Source organism: Coturnix japonica, chromosome 3, assembly GCF_001577835.2.
Source record: "Coturnix japonica isolate 7356 chromosome 3, Coturnix japonica 2.1, whole genome shotgun sequence".
NCBI classification, from domain to species: domain Eukaryota; kingdom Metazoa; phylum Chordata; class Aves; order Galliformes; family Phasianidae; genus Coturnix; species Coturnix japonica.
This window is the reverse complement of record NC_029518.1, coordinates 47638772-47661329: the sequence shown is the minus strand read 5'-3', so window position 1 is coordinate 47661329 and position 22558 is coordinate 47638772. Positions and strand designations below refer to the sequence as shown.

The following is a 22558-nucleotide window of genomic DNA, read 5'->3' as shown; positions in this document are numbered from 1 at the left end:
CCACCTAATTAAAACTAAAATGGCAACACCACAGAGTGAGAGGGTAAGAGAAACAAAAAGAATCCTGTGAAAAATGCAGAATAAGGGGCTAAGGAGTCTCTTGCACTTCTCATTTCATTAGCTGTGCTGGCACCATGCTTTACTGGGGGAAGGGGTAGCACGGGACTTTTGTTCTGAGTCATTAATTTGGAAGATATAACATGATTAAGAGTCAACTGCCCTTCATCCCACGGAAGAGATCCTTAAAACTGACCTAATGGTTTAAAGTTACTTAGCTCCTCTTTGGTCCCTGTGCAAGCAAAAGGTTAGACTGTAATGTTTAACCATAGCTCCAATGCATTTCTGAGAAGCACAGGGGAGACCACCTGAAGGAAAATCAGACATCTGCCATGCTGTTTCCTGTGTATATGAGGTGGAGAAACATTTGCCAGCCTCCAATCTCACGTAGACAGAGAGCTTCCTCCCATGCAGTAGCTGTCATGCAGCACACTTTCCTTCTGTGGGACACGCTATCTTTGAGGACAGCAGAAACTTGTGTTCTGTGCATGCCACCTGCCACCAACAGTAAATCTGCAAGATTGTCACTGTGCGATATAGTCAAACTGTGCTCTCAGCAGGATTGGCAGCATGTCTATATAAAAAGTAGGATGAAGAACCAATGAGGGACAGCAAGAAAAAGTCTTATAAGTCTGGAGATACACTACCATAAGGAGAATACAGCATTACAAACCTTGACGAGCTATTCAAAGGGTTACTTTAAAATTAAAAGTAATACTTGCGATATATGCATTTATTATTTTAACTTTCATCCATAAGAGGTCACTGTGTGATTCAATGAACACCTTGGTGTCAGCAGCATTCCCCTCCCTTCCCACATGCTCAGCACCAGGTGTCCAGTCATCTCCAGTATCGTCCTAGCTATTATCCAGCTGCCTTCTGTAGGGACAGATAGAGCAATAAAGCAAGAATTGTGTAGGTGTCCTTCAAGCACTTTGATCGTGTGACCTTAGCCAATTTTACAGTTACTTGAATGTACTTACTTTTCATTCCCCATTAATCTCAAGTGGATCCAAGAGTTTTACAACCACTGTAGGCATTTTAAATAACTGGTTAAAAAATATAGAAAAATTTGGGGAGACTGATGTTGAGCAGCAAAGATACAAACTCCCAGGCAGGCAATGCAAGTCCCAGGGACTGCAGACTCAATTTTTTAACCTGTTTTATCAAGATATTGCTTTATTAGTAATGAGTAGATGTTTTCGCCAGGGTGACTCCAATGTACAGTGGGACTAGTAGGCCTGTCAAGGTCACCTGCCAATAGGAACTTTTAAAGCATTAAGTTTCTATATTGCCATTTGCCATTAAATGAGAAGGAGTAATAGACAGATGCAACTTAATGGCAGCTGAAACCACCTTAGCACAATTCAGCTCCTTTAGTATCTTCATGGATGAAGGTGACTTAAATGGAAGTAGATCATTCAGAGATTTCCATGAGAAAACAGAAGCAAAAAATAAAAATCAGCACCACAGAAATTTAGCAGTGGAAAACTTGTTCTTATGGAAAGTCCTCTTTCAATTGATAACCTGCTTTTACATGAAGTTCCTCCATAGCTGTAGGCACAGCCCTCATGCAGGGAAGTTTAAAAGCAGCTCTTATCTGCTGTACCCCCATCAGATACACTGATGGACTGGAACCCTCATCTTTCCCTTCCTCCCATGCAAATACCAAAGCTCACAAGCAATCTCACTGCAAGTACAAAATCGTATTGACTTGCAGCCACAGTACTCACCTAATTACAGACAAACATGTGGAGGAATGCTTGATGGCCTGATCTTTTAATGTCCCAAATCAAGATCAAATGCAAGCTCTCATGCATAAGCTATCCTTAATGTTTTGATACATGTAACTGCCACTGACTTCAGAAAAATTTTCACTAACACAAGGGATTGTAGGCATGGAGAAGCCTTAAAAAAAGCTCCTCAGAGCTTGACTGCAACAAAGACAGGGAACCTACACTTGAATCTTACATTATTATATGAATACACCTCAATCATGGATGCAACTCCATCACTATTGTTTTACAGTGGCCTAAACCAGTCAGCCAAGACTACACATTTCATAGATAGCATTACAAGGAGAAAGACAAACATTTTTAGTGTACTTGCTAAGGATCTTCTAAATTTGCATCAGGAGCACTGAGTAAGAATCTTCTTTACAGAGGGATATTAGAAAAGGATAAATCATTCACTACAATGTATTTTTTATCAATCACTTTAGCATGAATCATCATGCTGTGCAAACAGGCTAGAGATCATACTTATGGCTGGGCTGGAAGTATCTCAGCAAGTCAGAGGAAGAAAAAATCTGTTGGAGCAGGCAGTTCAGAAAGAGGTACTGAGTCATTCACCTAAACTTCTAAAGTGAGTTACAATAATTCCGCACAAACCCTGTATTTCCATACCAATGCATTTTTAACCCCAGATAAAATATAGATCCCTTTAGGAGAAGGAAAAACAAGTGAATTCAAGTGGAAATCCTGGACTCATCTTCACAACTTACAACAGTGTATCTTGCTTCATTCCTGACTACGTTCTGGCCTATGCAAGCTATTCAACAGAAGAGTGATCCAGCAACCCCAACACTGAGCTATGCGGAGGAGCTGGGACATCATGAGCTTGGGGCAGAAGCAGCTGCCTGCCTGCCTTTGCAGGCTGTGAGGTGAGGGAATGGACACAGGCCACTGTTCAGCTGCTACACTGACCTTCAGCTATGCTGATCTGCGTTGTGAATGTGCCCTTGGGCCGCACTCATGTTTCTAAACTGCATGCTTTCTTGGCTATATACAACACTACACACTGAGTTCACACACTTGTACAGCCCCTTGTCTATACTTCACATGAGTCCCACAGGTTCCTCACTGCTCCAAATTGCAAAATGTCCAGGCTGTTACATCAGGTTTACTGCTGCTCTGAGCAGAAGGAGCACAGCAACAAGACGTGCTCACTAAGATGTGCTGCATGGCTGCGAAAGTGATACACGCTGAAGTGAAATGACTGAGATGGGTTTAAAAAAATCCCGTCTCTACACCAAAATGAGTTGCACCTTCAGAACACTGTGGTAATAAAGTACAGTCACAATGAAAATGTTACTGATACATCCTTTTTTACTGAAGTGGCATGAAGGACATTTATTTTCAGCCATATGTCTGAAGGAATACCCCACATGCTAGATAGATAGCGTCATGCTATGCAAGCTGTCTTTTCCAGTATCTAGCAGAGAGAGCTCTATTGCACTGAAGCACGTGTGGTAAAACGGGCCCAGGCTCTTCTTCATATTCTCAGCATACCTGTTGCTACCACACAGCTGCTCTCAAGTCTACGATTTCCTGTGCAGTACAAACTGCACACCACTTCCCCTACAGGGGGAAAAAAAAAAAAAAAAAGAAAGGAAAAAAAAAAGTAGCATTGCTTGGTTTTAATTGATGATGGAAATAATGTCATATTTTCCACTAGCCAAGCTTGAAACCATTACTGAATGAACCTTCATTAATTTTTCCACAACATTTTGCAGAAATGTCAGGAAACAGCTGCACCAGAAATGATTAACTGTCCTTATCACTCGTGTTTCATTGGCCAACTTGAAATTATTTGCTTTTTCTTCTTCTAATATTCAACACCCAATGACTTTTTTTTCTTTGTTATTCTTCAGTAGAATATCTCAACACACCACTTGTACCCAATTACACAGGTTTAGCGGTACACAAACATTTTACGATCAGTGGAAGAATTTGTACAGTTTGGCGTTGCAAACTTCTAGGAAAAGATTTCTCAGCTGTGTCTTTCTTGGATCAAATTCAATTAAATTCACAAGTCAGATCGTATTTGCCATTCAGACCAAATTCATTACACAGACAAACTTCTCTTGCTGTGTCTTCCTTCCTCTCCTGTTCTACTCTTTTCCTTTTTCCTCTTCTCTCCCCACACTTTATCCCTCATGTCTTCTTCAAGTGATACCACATGTCACAGCTTATCATACAATGCCCTGTATTTTTTCTGGCAAATACAAGTGGAATAGTCCACATCATAACTCTGAACATGCAGCCACTGAGATGCTGAAGGCTTGGTACAAAATGGAGTGCAGCCATCTGGACATAACTGCCAGCACAAATCTGAAATTCCCAGCTGGCTAAAACTTTGCAGCCTTGGAAACTTAGCGAAGTATCTATGAGCAAAAGAGCTCTCTAACACAGATTTGCACACTGCAGTAGATAACATGTATCTTTTCAAAAACTTAAATTGAAGCTATAGGCCTTGCATGTGTAATCTCAGGATATATTCAGACTGAGGAAAATGTGAATATGAAAAGGTATATCCATGTCCTAGAAGTTAAATAAAAACAATCCCACCAGGTGTGGTTCAGTGTTAATTATATTGTGACACCCTATCTGCAACAGAAAGTGGGTTATTTAAAGAAAATGGATAGGCACATAAATGGAGATTTATCTAGGTATTATAGAGGAAGGATCCTTCATGTTGCCTGTTATTCCATACGATTTGCATCTCTTGCTTTTTAAAATGGTCTTTCCACAGCAGCATGCATGGCATAAAATGATTCACAAGCAGCTCTGCTCAGAAAGAGCCAGATGCTGATGTCCTTACCCGTACTAGGTAAACTCATGAATGTCTTCATTGTGTTCAGCAGGTTTACAGCTGTCAGAATCTGGCTCAGAATCTCTAACACGGGTCAGTACTACTATTAAATTGGTGCATTGCTGGCTATGAAACAGATCTGTTTTTAAATTACTCCAGCAAGATATTTGCTTAGATAGTAGAAAAGGCAGTACACTATATTCTATTCAAAATATCTATGAATATATATGGATTCTATTTACAATAAATGAAACACTGCCAAAAGTACCAATTTTTTAATTTATTTTTTTAAGGAATCAGTTTCACAATATGCAATGCTGAATTTCTCCTTCACAGTATCCTTATCTGTCTCTGTTCTAGCTTAAAAGCAGTAGCTTGCAGTGTCAGAGGATTTCAAGGACTGTGTCTTTCCAATGTATGGCATGTTAATACATCACCCACTATTGAGCGCAGGGAGACTGCAAGTCACAGTGTCCATTTCTGCCTCTGCCAGATGTTTTCAAGTATCTTTCTCCTACCTCAGACTGTAAGAAAACTAGCAAATAAATGTGTTGCCCCACTACTCAGGGAAGAAGAAACATGTTTTTCTCTCTGACTAATAGTGGGAAAAGAAATGAGTGTTCTTTCTCGCTGCATTTGCACATCTTGAGCTCAAACCACTACCACTGAAGCACAGCCTCCTGTTCACACACTCAGCCACCAGCAGCAGGATCTAGGGGTAATGCTATAACAAAAAGAGAGACCTTGAACTTGCTTCACCTTTTGCATAGTCATTTATATTTGGGCAAAGTGGATAACAGCTCCTTTAGCACTAGCGTAGTGGCATTTTATGCTCGCCAGGCATTCACTTTACCCAGGTATAAATAGCAAAAGGTTTCAGACAGTAGGGAATCAGGACCAACATCCTCAAAGGTTTCTCAACCAAAATAGAGCGGCTGGTCCTGAACATCATAGCTTGTGCAATCGCTCTCTGCTGCAAGAATCATGCCCTGCAGGGCACCCGGGACTGCTGGTTTGGCAGCATTGCATGCTCCTATCTTCAGGGGAAACGTGCTTTGCTATCACCCTGCATCTAGCAGTGGGATCAAACTGCAAGTTCACACACATAAAGCAGGCAATATAGGCTTCAGTTTCTTAACGTGAACCTTGCATTAGCTCACACAACATATTTACTACTCTTCCAGTATTAAGTGCTGGCTTTAATGTCCTTAGCACACATGTTAGTGATACGTATTATAGTTACAATAGCATTTCTCTGACTTATATTGAGAGCATCTATTCTAAAGTTCAGCTGTCCCAAATGAAAAAGACCATTACTAGGCTGACACATTCCGTGGGGAATTTTCAGCATACAAGAGAGCCACAGCAACAAGGGCCCAATGCATAGAAGTAACATTAAGTTACACACTAATGAAACCTGAAGAATTTATGCTCAAAGCCCATTTTAGAGGATGGGCATCAAAGTTCTCAGTTTTCCACTTAAATCTTGCCTGGTGAGTTGGGACGTGGCTAGTTTTTCATACTGCAGTATTCCAAAACTCCTGCTTATAAATTTCACACACTATTAAAGCTTCCCAAACTGGGAGCAGAGAACAGGAGTGCATCAGGATAGTTTGTTTCCCTGCTGAACTTTCACTGTAAATTCTACAGGTGAGGATAATGAATTGCTTTTGTCAGCATGTTCCCTGGTAATACTCTTCTCATCCAGCTCTGATCTTAGGGTACACGGGAAGACATCTCAGCTCTCAGAGACAGCGGAGGGGAAATAGAGCGATGCAGATTGACACAACTTTGATGTGGATCCAAAAGAAGAAATATCCCATATAGCACCACTGTGGACTGCAGAATATTTGGGATCAGTTCCAGGTTTGAGAAAAGGTTTAAGCCCATTTCCATTTAACCCCCTCCACTCCCTCCTTCAGTTCATACAGAGTGAAATATAGGTCTAATCCCACTTACAGTTCTGAAAAATGCAAGCTTTATGTCAAAATACACTATGCATTTTCTTTAAACACCTTCTGAGATCATCACATAGCATGAGGACATCTGATGTCTTCTGTACATGTCTAGCTCTTGGGGCTACAGATAAATAGTAAAAAATGTAAAACAGAGAGGGCCAGTAAGAATTATCAAATATTTTCCTAACTTTTCACTACTTTAAGTCAGTCATGTTAAATTCAAAGGCTAACATAACTCTCTGAACACCAAGGATGTGCCAGTACACAGAAGATTAAAGGAGATTCTCAGTATTGCGACAAAGTATCTGTCTTTTAGGGTACGGTCCCTGAGACAAAGTTTATATGAAACCTGTCCAACTTGTGACTGCCAACTCAAACACGGAGCTGCAATGAGCAACAGAACACAGACCTTTTCCTGACAACATATGCTGGCCCTCATAGTCTGTAATGTCATAGATAACTGCTACTGAGAACCTACTAACTGTAAGTTAACTTGGGTATCATGATACTACGCTGTCATCGTTTTCACAACTGTAGTTTGCATGAGCCCATGCATTCAAAACCCAGAGGAAAAAAGAAACCTTAATCTTGAGGCCCGCTCCCCAAGTTCAATTGAACCCATCCTTTCCTTGTTCTCCTACCTGTCTGCTGCAGTCAAAGGTGCATGTGAAGAATGGTTCCAGTCAATGCAATTTGGTTCACCACTCCAGAAAATATGGCTGTCCACACTCCCCTCCACCTATTTAGAAAACAAACATGAGGATTTTTAAGGACTTTTGTCAAATCATCTCGCTATGGCATTGGCTACAATAATACAATAGGAACTTCAGAGATTCAGACACAGTCCTTCTCGCTCCCTAGGTATTTCTTCCTCAGAGCAATGTGACACTAGAAATCAGTACCCATTCTGGGGATTCCACCTTGCAGTTATCTACAATGCATGTCAACTGAAAATATTCTGAAGTGAAAACTAGTCTTATAAGACCTAGACCAAAAGGTATACTACTTTCAGACATACAAACACACCAAGCAGAATAAGCATAGAAAGCATGGTAGCGCCTTGGTAGTCTATTTACTTTAAAGAGTTACAGTAAGACATGTATTTTTAATAAGATGCATTTTTAATTAAACACAAATATTTTCCTATCTTTAAATCAGAGCAGTACAAGTATCTCTCGTGCCACTTTTTAGCTGCCTAGCACTGTGCTCTAAAAGTGGGATCACCTCATGAATACTGGGGCAGTCATTGTCAGTTACCTTCTACAGACCACACAATGAAATAGCTGTGAAGCACAGATAACTCCAGGGTGGATGTGCCCCTGGAAAGAGAAGCACCCTCAGAGAGATCCTGGAGAGTGACATGACGGCACATGGTTCCAGAGAGAGATCTCGTGTGCCTTTTCTCCTGCCCTTTGCCCTGCCATGCTCCACGGTGCATGGACATGACGCTGCTGGCTGACTACCCTCATGGGGCAGCTGGGTCACCACAGCAGGAGGGCTGCCTGTTCCTCGAGGGCGTACAAACATTCTGGACAGAGGCCTCTGACAGGAAAATGCCCTACTCAGCAAGCTAGACCTGTAGATTGATGGTCATGGCCTAATTGTGTCCCTGCAGAAGCAAGCAGGAAACCTCTCTATGTTTTCATGAGCACAAGGCCTGCCCACACTGCCCCGTACACTAGCAAAGACTGCTATGGGTGAAGCCACATAACTCCATGCTTCCATCATCAGCAGAGTGCAGATGTGAGCTGAGGGAAACAGTGCAAAATGTGAACGTTGAGGAAGGTCTGGAATGAGTTAGTAGTTTAAAAAAAAAAAAAAAAAAGGCATGTGCTTATATTTTCTGCTGTAATATTTGCTATCAGCAACAAAAACAAATATCAAATGATAATGTGTTACTAACTGGCAGTGTCAACAGTGGTCTATATAGGCATCTGAGTATATAAAATAACATATGCTCTGGCTCCAGACCCTAACACTTTATCACATCAATATACAGCTTTCTAGGAAATTAATCTGGATGCAGAGCCAGGAACCACTTTTCAATCTCCAGGCAGACAGAGCCCAATATGCTTTTAATCTATGGGTGAAAGCAGGGCAAGGCTGGATTCAAGGGCAAAACCCTGTTTATAGCAGAGCCAGTATTTCACTCTCTATTTTTACAACTAGACTGAGAAAAGTTCCTGTCAAAAATGAAAGCAAAGCAATAAAGAAGCCATGAGTTGTTATTTGCCCATTCTTCAGTAAAACCTAGGGGTGCTCCAAATTGCAGCCTGCTTCTCTTGGAAGTAAACAGATATCCTCCAGCCCCCAAGCATGCAGCCCCACACCTTATGCTTTCAGAGAGGCCAAAATGGTTTTAATGACAATGGTTACACTTGCACAAAGTTGTTTTTAATGAATATACATTACAAATCTGATTATGCAGTCCCCAACCCAAAGACAAGGGGGTCATTTATGGTAAATCCAAGAGGGAGCAGAGGAGTATTCCATTAAAAGACAACAAACTCCCAAGAGAAACACATCATTTATGAAATTAGCTTTTAACCGATAGGAACCAGCATATTTCCCCATGTGGTAGACTTCACTGTCTTCAGCAGTGTTCCTCAAAAGATATACCAGGATCTGATCCAAGTGTGAAAGACTCCCACTGACTTCAGTGAAGGCTGGATCGGTTTCTGAGTATTTAAAAAGCTTACTCTTTACTTATAATTAGGTTAAATATTATTCAAAGCAAGATCTGTTTAAGGACAGTATGATTTTGTCTAATCAGTGCTATTGCATATCCTTACTAAGTCAACAACCCTACAGCAATGCTTGAGCTTGCAAGCAGTATGTAGTCTAAGGGAACAGCTAACCTACAATGCCTTTAACAACCCCAGATAATGCAAGTGTCATCAAACAGAATGTTAGGGCCCAATTAAAGCTTCCAGAGGCTTTGTTGTGATACTAAATCCAGAACTTTTAATTTGTTTTTATCATCAAGTTAGTAAAAACTTGTGTGATACTGGGATATTTGGAAGCAAAAGAAAACATTCCTTTAACAACTAATTTAACAAATCCTTAAACAATACATCATTTGCTAGCATTTGGACATATCTGGTCAAGACTGTTTTAATCTACTGCTGTTGTTTGCCAGCCATGGAGACTAAGTTAAACAAGTACATCAGAAGGGGAACGAGAGTATGAGAAACACGGCATGACTAGGAAGACTTTTTCCAGTTTGATCTTTGCAGCGTATACTCGCAGGGATGAGTCTTTTACACAGGACCTGAAAACACGAAAATGGAGGTACCCTGATGATGACTCTTACCCTTTGCTTTTGAAAAGAGTACTAGACCCTCCCTTGGCAGTTTCAGTAGTTATCTTATGATTGTACAGCTACATGTTTAGCAGTGAAATTAAAATGTAGCAGTAGGCATTTGTTATCATCTGACCATAAAGGTAAATACATTTCACTGATCAACAAGAACTCTCTTTTATATTAGTTCTTATGTATCCGTTACACTGTCTCTACTAGATTAGTTGAGGGGGGACTAGAGGAAGATTCCTATGCACTTTACAAAATAAAAAAAAAACCACAACAACAACACAGAAATCTCATGTGTATTATAATGAGAAACTAAAATTTAAGGAAAACAACTAGCAAATATTTATTTTGCTGCTAATAAATGGGTAAAATTGTCTCAAGAGTACAAAGGGCAAATAAAGCCTTGCCTGTGTTACACCTTAACTTGCTTACAGAAGGTATCATTCCAGCAGACTGTATCTTATCATAGGAAGAAAATTCACCTAATGACTCAGTTTGACCAGGTTTATAAGAAAGCCAGACACCATTTAAGTTGCAGCCAGGTTCCCAGATGGTGTAAGGTTTTTCTCCCCATACAACTAGGGGAGAAAAACACATACACTTTAGTAGCTTGCCACCCCAGAGCTCTAACTCATGTATTGTAACTCACAGCAATAAGGCAATACAAAAATCTCCCACGTTTTTACATGGGTTCAATCCCCCTTTAGATATGTGAATCAGTCAGTGTGGACTTTCTAACGCTCTCTTTGCCCTCTTTCTCCTTTTCAAACACAAAGTCCAGAGATTACAGTCATTAATGGGAGGAGTAAGAAGTCTAAAATTTGCTTGGCTGTCACTGTGATGGATTAAGCTCCAGACAGACATCAATCTCCATCTCAGTGCTTATTCTCTGAACAGGCAATATTTTACAGTTACCATTCCCTAAACAAAGCACAATTCATTAAACACATAATTTGATAGCAGCTAAGACTGGAAGTAAAAATATCTCCCTACTTGAGGAAGGTAAAAGCCATGTCACGCTTTCAATTAACTACATAGAATCAATGGCAAAATACAACTGCCTAAGAAATAACGTTCACATCCTGATCAAATACAACCACACGTATATGCAATCAAATTTGGAAAAAGTGAAAGACAGTTGTTCTATTGTACTGTACCGGTGTTCTCACTTTACCTGTTCACACAAATCACCTGTGAGTAGATGAATTAAAATACAGTGTCTACCTTTTCCCTCTTAATTCCAGCTGGCAGCTCTATTCATTCTGGCAGCTCTAGCAACTACAAGCAGTTTGCTGAAATTTATGGATCAAATCTTAAACTACTTCCAAATTTAAAGGGATATATTTTTGTTAATGTATTTTTCTGTGCTGTAAATGTTTTCATCTTCATTATTGAAACAGAAAGTTTGTTTTCACTTTCTTTTTTTTTTTATTTATTATTATTATTTTGCAGTAGGATTATGACAGTCTATTAAAATTTTGTTTCTTCACAGCTTTTCTTCATTTTAGTATTTTGGTTCCTGCATGATAGCACCATGCTGCAGATCCAGATGCAAAAAAGGACCAAGAAATCTCTACAGCATTTTTCATTTGCTGAAATGTATATCCCTGTGAATTTATACATGTATGTGTGCATGAATATGTATATATATTATGTAAATAAAGATAGTCATGCATGCTAACACATGTATATGCTGTTTTTACTGTCTCTCAGCCTCCCCTGAAAGCTAGCAACCAGAACTAAATTTACCTAAAAGATACATCATCCCAAATGACTTTTGGAACATCACCTATGAACTTTGTTTATTTACACATAAGCAATTCACTCTATTAAAATCAAGCACCTGATTTCTTTGGCAGTGTTATATGTACTGTTTGGAACTTCTCTAAATTACTTCCTTTATTCCCAGAACCTACGATGTGCAAGATCATATTTTGCTGCTACCGCTGGAACTATGATTTTGGGTTACTCTTTTTTTTTTCCCAATTCAGCCAGGAGCTAAATTAGCAAGAGCACATCCCCCTAAGTATAGGTCCATAACCTCACTACACATAGCAGTTCAGACGCTGCCAGCTGAGATCAGTGCCCTCAGCTAACCAGGCTTGATGCTTTTAGACAATGGTCAGGCTGACAACTGACACTGTGTCCACATATACATGTTGCTCAACCCATTTGTCTGCTCTGCTATTGCCAAAAGGACAGGACTGCTTGGCTAGACAGCTGATACAAAGATGTGAGTACTTCTAGGGGTCCTCTGAGGGTGGGCAGGGAAGGCAAAAACATCGGGGATCCGCTGAGCCCAAGATAGGATTTCTGATAAAGTTCATGCTCTAACCAATCCAAATAGGCCTCAGCAATATAAACACAGAGAACTTCCTCCAAAAATACCTTGAAGAAAAAGTGCTGGGGATGAAAGTTCACTCGCACCTGAGAAGTCGGCAACTAAGCAGACATGCAGGACACCAGGGAAGTGTGATGCCTGCTTGGGAGCAAGATAAATTTGTCAGCAGAGAAAATATGTGAATTCTAAAGACTTGGGTTCTGCTTTCAGAGTTTCGGTTGTTGTTATGTGCAAAATCTAAGCATTATTCTCTACAAAAATAATTTTAAGACCTCAGCAAGGCTGAGCATACCAGTATCCCAGGCATACTGGTATATACAAATCAGTCTCTGGTAGAGCACTCCTAGATGCAAAGACAGCTCATACAACAAAGGATGTACTACATTCTTTTTGGGTCTGCATCCATGGTGAAGCACCATCACTGGCAGCTGTACATTTATCCTAGGAATCGGAACTGGACATCAATACAACTCCAAGTAGAATCTTTGCTAGCAGTTCTTCAGGATGCCATATGACTTCTTTACAAAGAAGTAGGTGCTCTCTATCCCTTCTTCCTTCCACATCTAGAGAAGGAACATTTATAATGTCCTCATTCCCAGTGCCTCCACACTGTTCCTCCAGGTCTAAAGGAAGAAGAAGACTGTGGAGTCCTCAGTCCTCTGCTGTGAGGCAAGATCCCTCTGCACTGATGTCACTGCACTCTCAGTGTGTGCCCAGTAAGACAGTAATTTGTCACGAGCGTGGGCCCTATCCATACATGGCAGGCTGGAGGAGGAATGACCTCAAACTCCGTTTCTGATCCAGAGGGCGTTGTCAGAGCACAGTGTTTGAGTTTGATGCATGAAGCGCGGAGATATTTTCAGCTCCTGAATCACACTTCTGGCTCCACAGCTAACTTGAACTTTTCCTTAATTTTGTTTGCAATTTTTCACCTTCTGCTATCACCATGGGCTCTCAGAAAAAGAAAATGAGCTGGTTGCAGGAGGGGGGAAAAAAAAAGCCTTATTATGAGGATTTTTTAAAATCACTTTTATTTTAATCACCTCTACTTTATTCTCCTGTATGTGTTGAGCAATGGAATTAAACAAATGACTAATAGATTAGTGGTGCATCACAAATGTCTGTTCTTTCATGTTTTTGTTGTTTGTTTTGTTTTGTTTTTTTAATATGCCATTAAATGCTGCCAGTGAATATTTTCTAATGATTTTGGTGTCCAGTACAAGAACAAAATGGTCTGAAAAATGAGGCAGTGCAATAGCAGTTAGGCAGGTTGCAGCTATAGGAAAGCTTTGAGGGATCAAATTTGTATATTCCTATAGCTAAAGCAAAAATATTTTGCTGTACTTTCGCCATGAAGCAATATTGACTTGACCAGAATTCAAGAGCATAATTTCAAACTGGCTGTAATGAAAAAACAGAGCCTCACTTTACAATACCAAAAGAATAAGTTCTAATTGGCATATCCTGCCAATTACAACTGCATCACCTCTCCGTTGCCATGGCCTGATTCCTGAATTCAATAGGAAAGCTCCAGGAAAATGAGCAGACAAATTATGCAACCTCAGTCACAGCTGAGCAAGTCATTTAGGCATACGCTTAATTCCATCTCTAAGCAGTAAAGCCAGCTAAGCAAAGCAAGGCATGTTCTCAAGTCAAAAGTGAATAGGTGGCATGCATCCTTCCAAATGTTTTTTATTTTTTTTCCACAGACTCAGGATGTACCATAAACTTCCCCCGATTTCCTTGGAGCTCATTGTGCTGGAATAAGGTTGAATTTACTCACACACGTACCAGTCTTTTTAACTTGTCCATAGATTTGATTAAGCAAAATAAATTAAAAAACAAACAAACAAACAAGCAAAAACCAACCATGTGGGACATACCCTTCAGCAGAGATAAATGTGCATGCTACCCACTGATTACAGGGAAGCACAGAGGTAGGAGGAGGTGATGCAGAAAACATGAGGTAACAAGCTACCATAAGGAAATCCCATGCATCCACAACTGCTGATAAGCCTCTTGTAGTGCTTTCACATAGAACTGACAGTTTCCTTATCCACCAGAACAGGGAAAAGTCATGGGCACTTAATTCCTCTACTTCCTGAACTCAGCTCTGGTGAGGCCACATCTTGAGTACTGTGTTCAGTTTTGGGCCCCTCACTACAAGAAAGACATTGAGGCCCTGGAACATGTCCACAGAAGGGCAACAAAAGTTGTGAGGGGTCTGGAGCACAAGTCTTATGAGGAGCAGCTCAGGGAGCTGGGATTGTTTGGTCTGGAGAAGAGGAGGCTCAGGGGAGACCTCATTGCACTCTACAACTTCCTGAAGGGAGGTTGTGATGAGGAGGGGCTTGGCCTCTTCTCCCAGGCAACAAAAAGGACTCGAGGAAATGGCCACAAGTTGTACCAGAGGAGGTTTAGATTAGACATAAGGCGGATGAGGAGCTATGAGATATGGTTTAGTGGTTTGCTGTAGCTATGGTAATGGGAGGACAGTTGAACAAGATGATCTTGTAGGCCCTTCCCAGCCTTGTGATTGTATGATTCTGTTTGCCTCATGTAGCAATGAGAAAAGAGCTAGAAAAATGACCACATGATATGATAAGGGATGTGGTCTCTCTTCCATGCAATTAAGTAATGGGGCAGTCTCTAAAGTCTTTTCCTTTAAATTTTCTTTAATCTCAGCAAGAAATGTTAATCTAACAGAGACAACTTCCAGGGAAGCATGGAGCATTCCTCAACTGCTGATAATTGGTGAGCGGTATACAGAATAAAAGTTTGCAGGAATTAAACCACCACAGCAAAAGACACGCTGTACAAACATCTCTCTTTTGAGATGACACAACATAGAGCATAAAGTACAAACACAACCCAAACAAACAAAGCAGAAAAGCATTGTGGAATAAATAAATTAATAAAGAATCATTTCACAAAGAGCTTCTCTGCTCCTCTTACAACCATTAGGACAGCGATAATGCTGAAATGGACAGCCAGCCCTGAAAACTGCATAAACTGAGACATAGAGAAAACAACTGAAAGCAAGGAGAGAGACTGAAAAAATAAGTGAGACAACAGATGGAAAGCAGAAATGCAGTGTCTAAACTGCAGCTGTAATTCTGCCAGTAGCAACCATGTTTAAGAACAGTTCATCCTGCTTTCCTATTTTGGGGAGGGCAGGAGTTTTCTTGTTAACAAAACTGCCATGGATTCTTCCCAGACAGTTGGTGGGACAGGAAAATTATTTCCCTCCACACCTAGGAGCAAAACTACACGTCTAAGAAAAGGAAAGCTTCTGACACCCCCTGGTTCCTCATTACACAGTTGTTCTAGTACAGCTGGGGAGCAAAGAGGGTCACCTCATTAAAGTCTACATCTACAACTACCAGAGCTGTGTTTTAGTTGCTGCTGGCCAGGGGTCAATGAAAGGTATTGTTCGGAGCTCTCCCTTGGCAGTACAACTCTGCCAGTCACTCTCCTTTGCTAGCTTGACTGTTAGAATTGCACAGGAAAAAGGTCGTTATTATTCTACCAATGTTTTATAGACTAATTTGGCAGTTTTTCTAGCATGGTTTTAGTAGTTTTGATAGCACGCTGGTATGGGAAAGAAGGATTTCCACATTGGCTCAAGAAACAGTTTTGGCAAGACTACCTATTTTTAACATTGTTTATTCCTATTTCAGACACAGCACTTTCTCTCCCATCTGTTGACACAATTGTTTTGTTTCTTAAAAGACACAGTTGCCTGTCTCTTGGAGATAAAAAACAACGATCTCCAATAGCTGCAGAGAGAAACAGAAGACTAAAACTCCATCAAACAGTGTGCTGGTCAGAAGGTAATGTGGGCTGTTTTATGAGTGAAAAGTAGAGCCTCTTAAAGATTCAGATGCTTCTTAAAAATTACATTAAGTTTTGGCTTCTGTGGTATTGTAAGTGTGACTGTGGACTCTTAAAATTCACATCTGATATGCTCACCAACTAAGATGGTTTATCGATCTAGGGAGCCTAACTGCGAGCCTGCCATCAGCGACACGCCAGTCTGCTCAGCAGGAGTGCAGCCACAAGATCACAGAGGCAGACCTTTTCATTCTTTTCTTTACTAACAAAAGGAAAACATAATGACAGCACTGGGGGAGAGAAGCGAACTCCAAAAATTATTAATATGATAAAAATTCAACTTATATAGCGGGACAAAGCATTGAGCAATCCTTATAATACTGGGGTCGTCAGGGCTGCTTTCTCAGATTTTTGATGATAGAGGCTTTTTTCCTTATTGGTTTGCTGAAGCTCCTGGTTATGATCTCCCAGGCAATCTGAAAACCTCATCTCCTTTCAAAGGCATTCCAGGCAGCCTGTGAGTTTGTAGCAAATAAAGCTGAAGCATGGCTGAGGTGGGACCTCTACAGATCACTACAGCAACCTCAGCTCCTGTAGGACAGCCTATTTGCTGGCAAAGCTGCAATATGAAAACCTGATATATTAAAGGTCAAGACTCCAATACAGAGCAGACTCATACGTATTGTGTTTTAATTTCTTTTTACGCAGAGTGTTGTCTAGGGACCTGGAGAGGTGAAAGAAAGATAAATCATGCATGACAAACTGGAACAGAAGACAAGGCTGTGTCCAGAATAGGATCGCTCTGCTGTTGCAGCTGTCCTAGCAAACTGTACTGACAGTGTGTCCCCAGCACAGGCTTCATTCGTACTAGCAAAATTGTATTATTTGCTAGCATAGCTTTAGCATAGCTAAGGTTCCTCTTCCCTTATCCAGCAGGTAAAAAGTGTATCCATAAAAGCAGAGACTTGTCATAAGTGTATCCACAGTGAGAGCTTCTGTGTCAGTCAGGGATCACATCAAGGAACAAGCTTCTTTATACCATCGGTCAAAATTGTTATGTCAGACACATTTCTCATCTGCCCAGAGTGAAAAGTCCTACACTTGCTGTAGTGTTCTGGGCTGGAAGGGAGAGCCAGGCTGCGCATGCTTTTCCCACCTTGACAGGAAAAACCGCACCAAACCAAGTGCCTGGGATCATACTTAAAGAAAGAACTGCATTCACCATGATGATGAAAAATCCAGCTGACCTAAGATGTATTTTCAAGGAATTATCACGTGGATCTGCTTTCAGGAGCTGTCTGAAGAGATATTTTCCAGGAGTGCTATGTGGTATGTTCTACTGTTCACAGTCACCCAAGTGATTTAAGATTTTAATGCTGTCATCTATAATCTTTGTAAGAGAACAGGCAGTGACTTTAATGTGCCCTTGAGGAAACTAAGATTTGTGAAGGATCTGGCAGGACATTCATATATCGCTTACAGCCTGGCAAAAGGGCTCACCTGCCTTTAGTCTGACAATGTCTAAAGTTGTTGTCCTTGTCCACCCTGAATTATCTAATTTCCTTACAAGGAATACAGTATATGCTACTGGAAGGCTGGACCTACTCCAGGCTGCTATGGTTTCCATGGACAAGAAGCTTTAAGGTTTAGGATTAGAACAGCAGAAGGCCGAAAATTGAGGACCTACAAATAACCACCAGTGGTCCTGATGCAGTCCTCTCTGAGGACACTGCAGCTCTCAAAAATCCATTTTTTTTTATTTTATTTTTTTTAAGAGAAAACTGGGATCTATGACAGTAGACCTCTTCTTCCTCTAGTTGTATAAGTGGACAGTGGTCCTGTCCCCATTTGCTCCTGGCTGACTGAAGGCTCACACTCACTATTTCAGTCAATGTGAGCACTCCACTAACCTTCAACAGCCACTGAAGCCAACCCAGACGGCTATGCCTGCAGTGAGAAACAGACCACTTCCAAAACTCTTTCAACAAGTAGAATGATTAACTAGTTAGCAGTGATCATTAGTGGGTAGTGTCATCTTCAACCTTTGCAGCGCCATGTGAAGGCAATACCTGTCCATTACCCAAGATCTGCAGCATAGATGAAGAGATTAAGAAAAGGCATGATGAAAAATTTGAAATTCTGTATCATCACTGTGCAAACTGAACTACTAAACTTGACAGTTACCCTCCCAGACTTAAGAGCTCTAAATAATAATCATGTGGTACTTGACAGTAGACTCATTACTTTAAGGAAAATATACAGATACTATACTGAATTTTCAAGACAACGTTGTTTTGGTCAAGGTACAGCCCTGATATTCTTTTGTAATGGCAAGACAACAAAACTACTTTTCACATCCCCCAAAATGTCACTAAAACCAACATACTTTAAATTAGAAAATTAGAAAATTATTTACCTTTGAAACACAAATGGCAATGCACATGAACAGAGCCTCCTCTGAGTTTATTCATATCTGTGTTCAAGAGTCAAGTGGCCAAATCGAATTGAAACCCACTGAAAATCTGGCTTTAAGCTGTCTTTGCTCTCTGCTGTGTTCAGAAGTTTAGTGCAGCTGCAGTCAAAAGACTAAAGACTGCAAGGTAGCAATTTCACCAGGACTTGTCCCCTTAAAACATCCAAGTTTCATTCTACACTAGGGCTCCTGCTCAAAAATTAATAGAAAACAGGAAAATGGTAAGAGGCCACACTGACTGTGGAAAGTCCAATTGAAGAAAAACTGCCCTAGGAGAGGATCCAAGAAAGAGCATGGGACCAAAAATACTTTCAGACAGCACTGTCAACATGTTAAACAGCAGAAGTGTTTCTGCCAGGAAAACATAATGCCACCACTAAGAAACATAAGAAATCAAGTTAAAGGCCTCTCATGAGAGGAAGAAAAAAAAGAGGCAGAACAAACAATAGCAATCGTTCAGAAACTCAGACACAATTAAAGACTAAGAAACAAGATGAGTTAAAGAAAAAAAGGACAAAAAAGACCCCTAATGATTTCTGCATCTCCAAAGAGTTATTCAAATTCCCACTTCATTGTTTCCGGAGATGAATACCACAGATTCTGATTCAGGAAAATGTGAGCAGATATACTAAAATTCGTGTCAATTCTTCCCAAACTGTTATGTGCCATTCCAGAACCTTTGTGACTACCAGAAACTGCTTAAATGATTAAAGCCAAAAATGGAAAGAAAACAAGCTATTATTCTATCAAGACTGCTTAACAGGAGATGAGAAGAACTGACAGACCTCAGGGAAAGGCCAGTGGCTGGCCAGCACAGCACGCTTCACCTTCCTAGCGGCACACCCTCAGGATAGGGTGAAGCACTCCTCTCTGCTTTTAAGTGAGTTAAGTATCACTTACTAACACTCCAGCTCCCCACTATTTTCAAATTGGCTTTAAAAGTGATAAGTAAACAGAATCATTCGTGTTGGAGCTTCCTCTTTTTTTCATTCTGACAAATCAAAGAACTGCATCAGTTGAACTACAGAGTTGTGTTTCTGCACCTACATGCCAATGTTTTTTGTATCACTTCATTACGACTAGTCCTGGCATGGAGCAGTGAAGTCCCCAGTGGGTTTTCAGATCATTACAGCAACACGATTAGAAAGCTTGATCCAAATATCATAAAAGTCAGTGAAACTTGGATTGAGCCCAACAAGAAATATTTTTTCCTCCTGTGGGTGGTTACATACACATTACACTTTTCCTAGTGATAAAAGTGAGCGTTCCTCCATGCACCAATTTTAATAACAGTACAGCCTGCTTTTGAACAATAAACTGTCATGAAAAAAACCACCTAACCTGAAATGGAAAAATCTTGTTTTCTGTGCCCAGGATCAATCAAAAATCCCACTGACTACAGTAACAGTTGATTACCACAGTGTTCCATAAAGGAATGCATTTACACACATACAACTTGCACATACATCAACTTACTGGTCTGTATGTCACAAAAACCCTCTCCTGGAAATTATGATTATGATGGATATTTTTAGGAGAAGAGACAAAGCTTGTATGGTCATGGGCACACAGAGTGCGTCCCATTTTCTGTATGATATTATTCTCTAAAATGTTATACATTTCCCATCTTTGAACATTTCCCATCTTTGAAATACAAAGAAATTTCTGTGAAAAAAATAAGAAGTTTTATGCTAAGTAATGTTTTTAAAATAGTCTAAACATTCATACGATATTTTAATACAGGTACAAGAGACTATTCATAAGCATTACCACACTATTGAATTTATGTAATAATTATTTGGCATGTTACATCTGTTACAATGTGTAAAGTAATATTGATAATATTTCTAGTTTATATGCTGTTCTTAGCATAGAGAGCCCTTCTGTTGTCAATAATTAATATATTAACTGGAAGAAAAATCCAATCTGACCAAAATCCAAGAGATGTACCTGAGGAGAACAAAAATAACATAAAACATTTGGGCTGGAAGCAAATTTTAAATGGGTTATCCTCTATCATCTTTAATAGACATGTATTTAGTCTAGCCAAACAGATTCCACACCCTCCCAAGGCAGTTTGCTCCACTGACCTAAATGTTACTTCGTAGTAACCCCTTTCCAATATTGAACAGCCACACAAAATGCTCTCTGCTGCTGCTTAATCACAGTATTGTTCTCCCTTTTATCTTCAGTAACACGCGAGGACATGTTGCTTCATTCTTCCCAGATCTCTTGGACGCATCTGTGCAGTTAGAGCTCTGAATTACATTTTTTCCAGTCTCAACATACCTGGATTTCATGTCTCAAATACTCTTTTATCTTGTGTTTGAGCTTTTCCATTTCACTGAAGAGCCCCATGAATTCAGGTTACTTTTGATTCTTGACTTTATGAGCTGAAGAGGATTTGAAATGTTTGCACCATGTCTACTTATTTTATGAGGCTTGAAGTTACATTACATGTCTCCCTACTTTACTGTGGCATTTGTTCTTCCAAATTTAATATTATCCTCCCAAGAAACAACTTGAGAAAATCACCCATACAAAACCAATAGTAAACAAACCAAAATGCCAATAACAAACCACAGTAATGAGATACCTGGAGCTTAATACTGCTGTTCCTCAGGGTGTGCTATATAATTCCAGGGAACTTTCACCCAAACTTGAACAGTTTTACCTCCTTACACAAACATATACCTCCCATTAGAGATTTGGCGCTGCTAGGAGTGAAGGCATACTAGCACCAAGATGATCCGGGCATTTTCACATAATATTTGAAGTGCACACTAAACAGCTTCCAAGCTGCTTCCGATATGCCTGGTTAGGCTGCAGTCATGACAAAGGCACAACTTTAATGGGATATGGATTAATTACTACAAGACCTCCATGCTCCCAGTGTGGATGAGGGACAAGAACACAGAAAACACTGGTGACCTGCTCAATACTTACAGAATCTTCAGCTGAGATGCCTGGAATCACACAGTGTATGTGCAAGACTTTTGCCAAAATCATGGACCTATAATAACTCTGCCAGTGCCTAACACTGACTGTGGTCAGGCTACTGTGCTTGGAGCAATTCCTGAGCAACCCAAACATAAAGGTTTAGGTGTTCAGATTCTCCGTCCACAGCAGAACACCTGCCTCAGTTTGAATATCTGAGGAGTAACGAGTATTACCACACGAATGGATTAAAAACACTGAATTCATTTGGTGATTCACAATACATATGCATTTAAGCAGAACTTGGGACTTCAAATCAATTACTTGCCCATAACATAAAAAATCCATTTTACCAATGAAAATATATGCCTAAGGAAAGTTGTAAAGAAGAGATTCTCATACTCAAAGACTTTTTTCTCTGTTTTGACAACAAAATTGCAGAGGGCATCCCAAAGACTCACCCCACAATTGCCTCAAATAGCTCCAATGCAGCTCTCATCCAACCTGTTTTTAGAATCAGTAAGAGAAAGGTTTGCATTTTCTTGTTTGCCATTTCAACAAACTGAGGACATTGCTGCCAGGACTGTCTTTGCCTGCTGCCAGTACACAAAGCTGAAAACATGCTTAACAAGTGCAAAGCATGAGCAACCTGGGTATTGAAGAAATAGCTGTAAGGTCTGATACAAACAGACAAGCATTAAAGTCTCTGATATGCAGCTCAGAAGACTGGCTTATTGACCATAAAATGAATTATATAAACCTACTTCTGTTATGTCATCTGAGGCCTTGGTTACGCCACAATTACTGTTATATTATATATATATTTCTCTTTCTTTTTTCCAGACAACTGACAAGTTACATTTCTTATATAATGTTGCTGCATTGCTAACCTGAACCATAATGACTTCTCATTATAAGGTAATTAGGAGTACTGAGATCAAGAGCTGTCAATAATTTGATTTGCTCCATATAAGGTAAAAAGTTCTCTTTGCTACAAAAGCAATCCCAATTGCATCTTTCAAAACAGCAACAGAACCGATTGCTTTCATTGGATT

The 22558-nt window shown here is 40.1% G+C and overlaps 1 protein-coding gene across 11 annotated transcripts in view; it reads right to left on the bottom strand.

Annotated features, from left to right (window-relative positions):
* HIVEP2 (HIVEP zinc finger 2) overlaps positions 1–22558 on the bottom strand; it is a 124740-nt gene that overhangs the window by 43076 nt on the left and 59106 nt on the right. For 8 of the 11 annotated variants that reach the window (XM_015858316.2, XM_015858319.2, XM_015858312.2 and 5 more), the window contains one exon: positions 7250–7347. The exons of the other annotated variants lie outside the window; for them this stretch is intronic. The gene's annotated coding sequence lies outside the window, so the exon portion shown is untranslated. The remainder of the gene's footprint in view (positions 1–7249; positions 7348–22558) is intronic. 11 annotated transcript variants of the gene reach the window in all.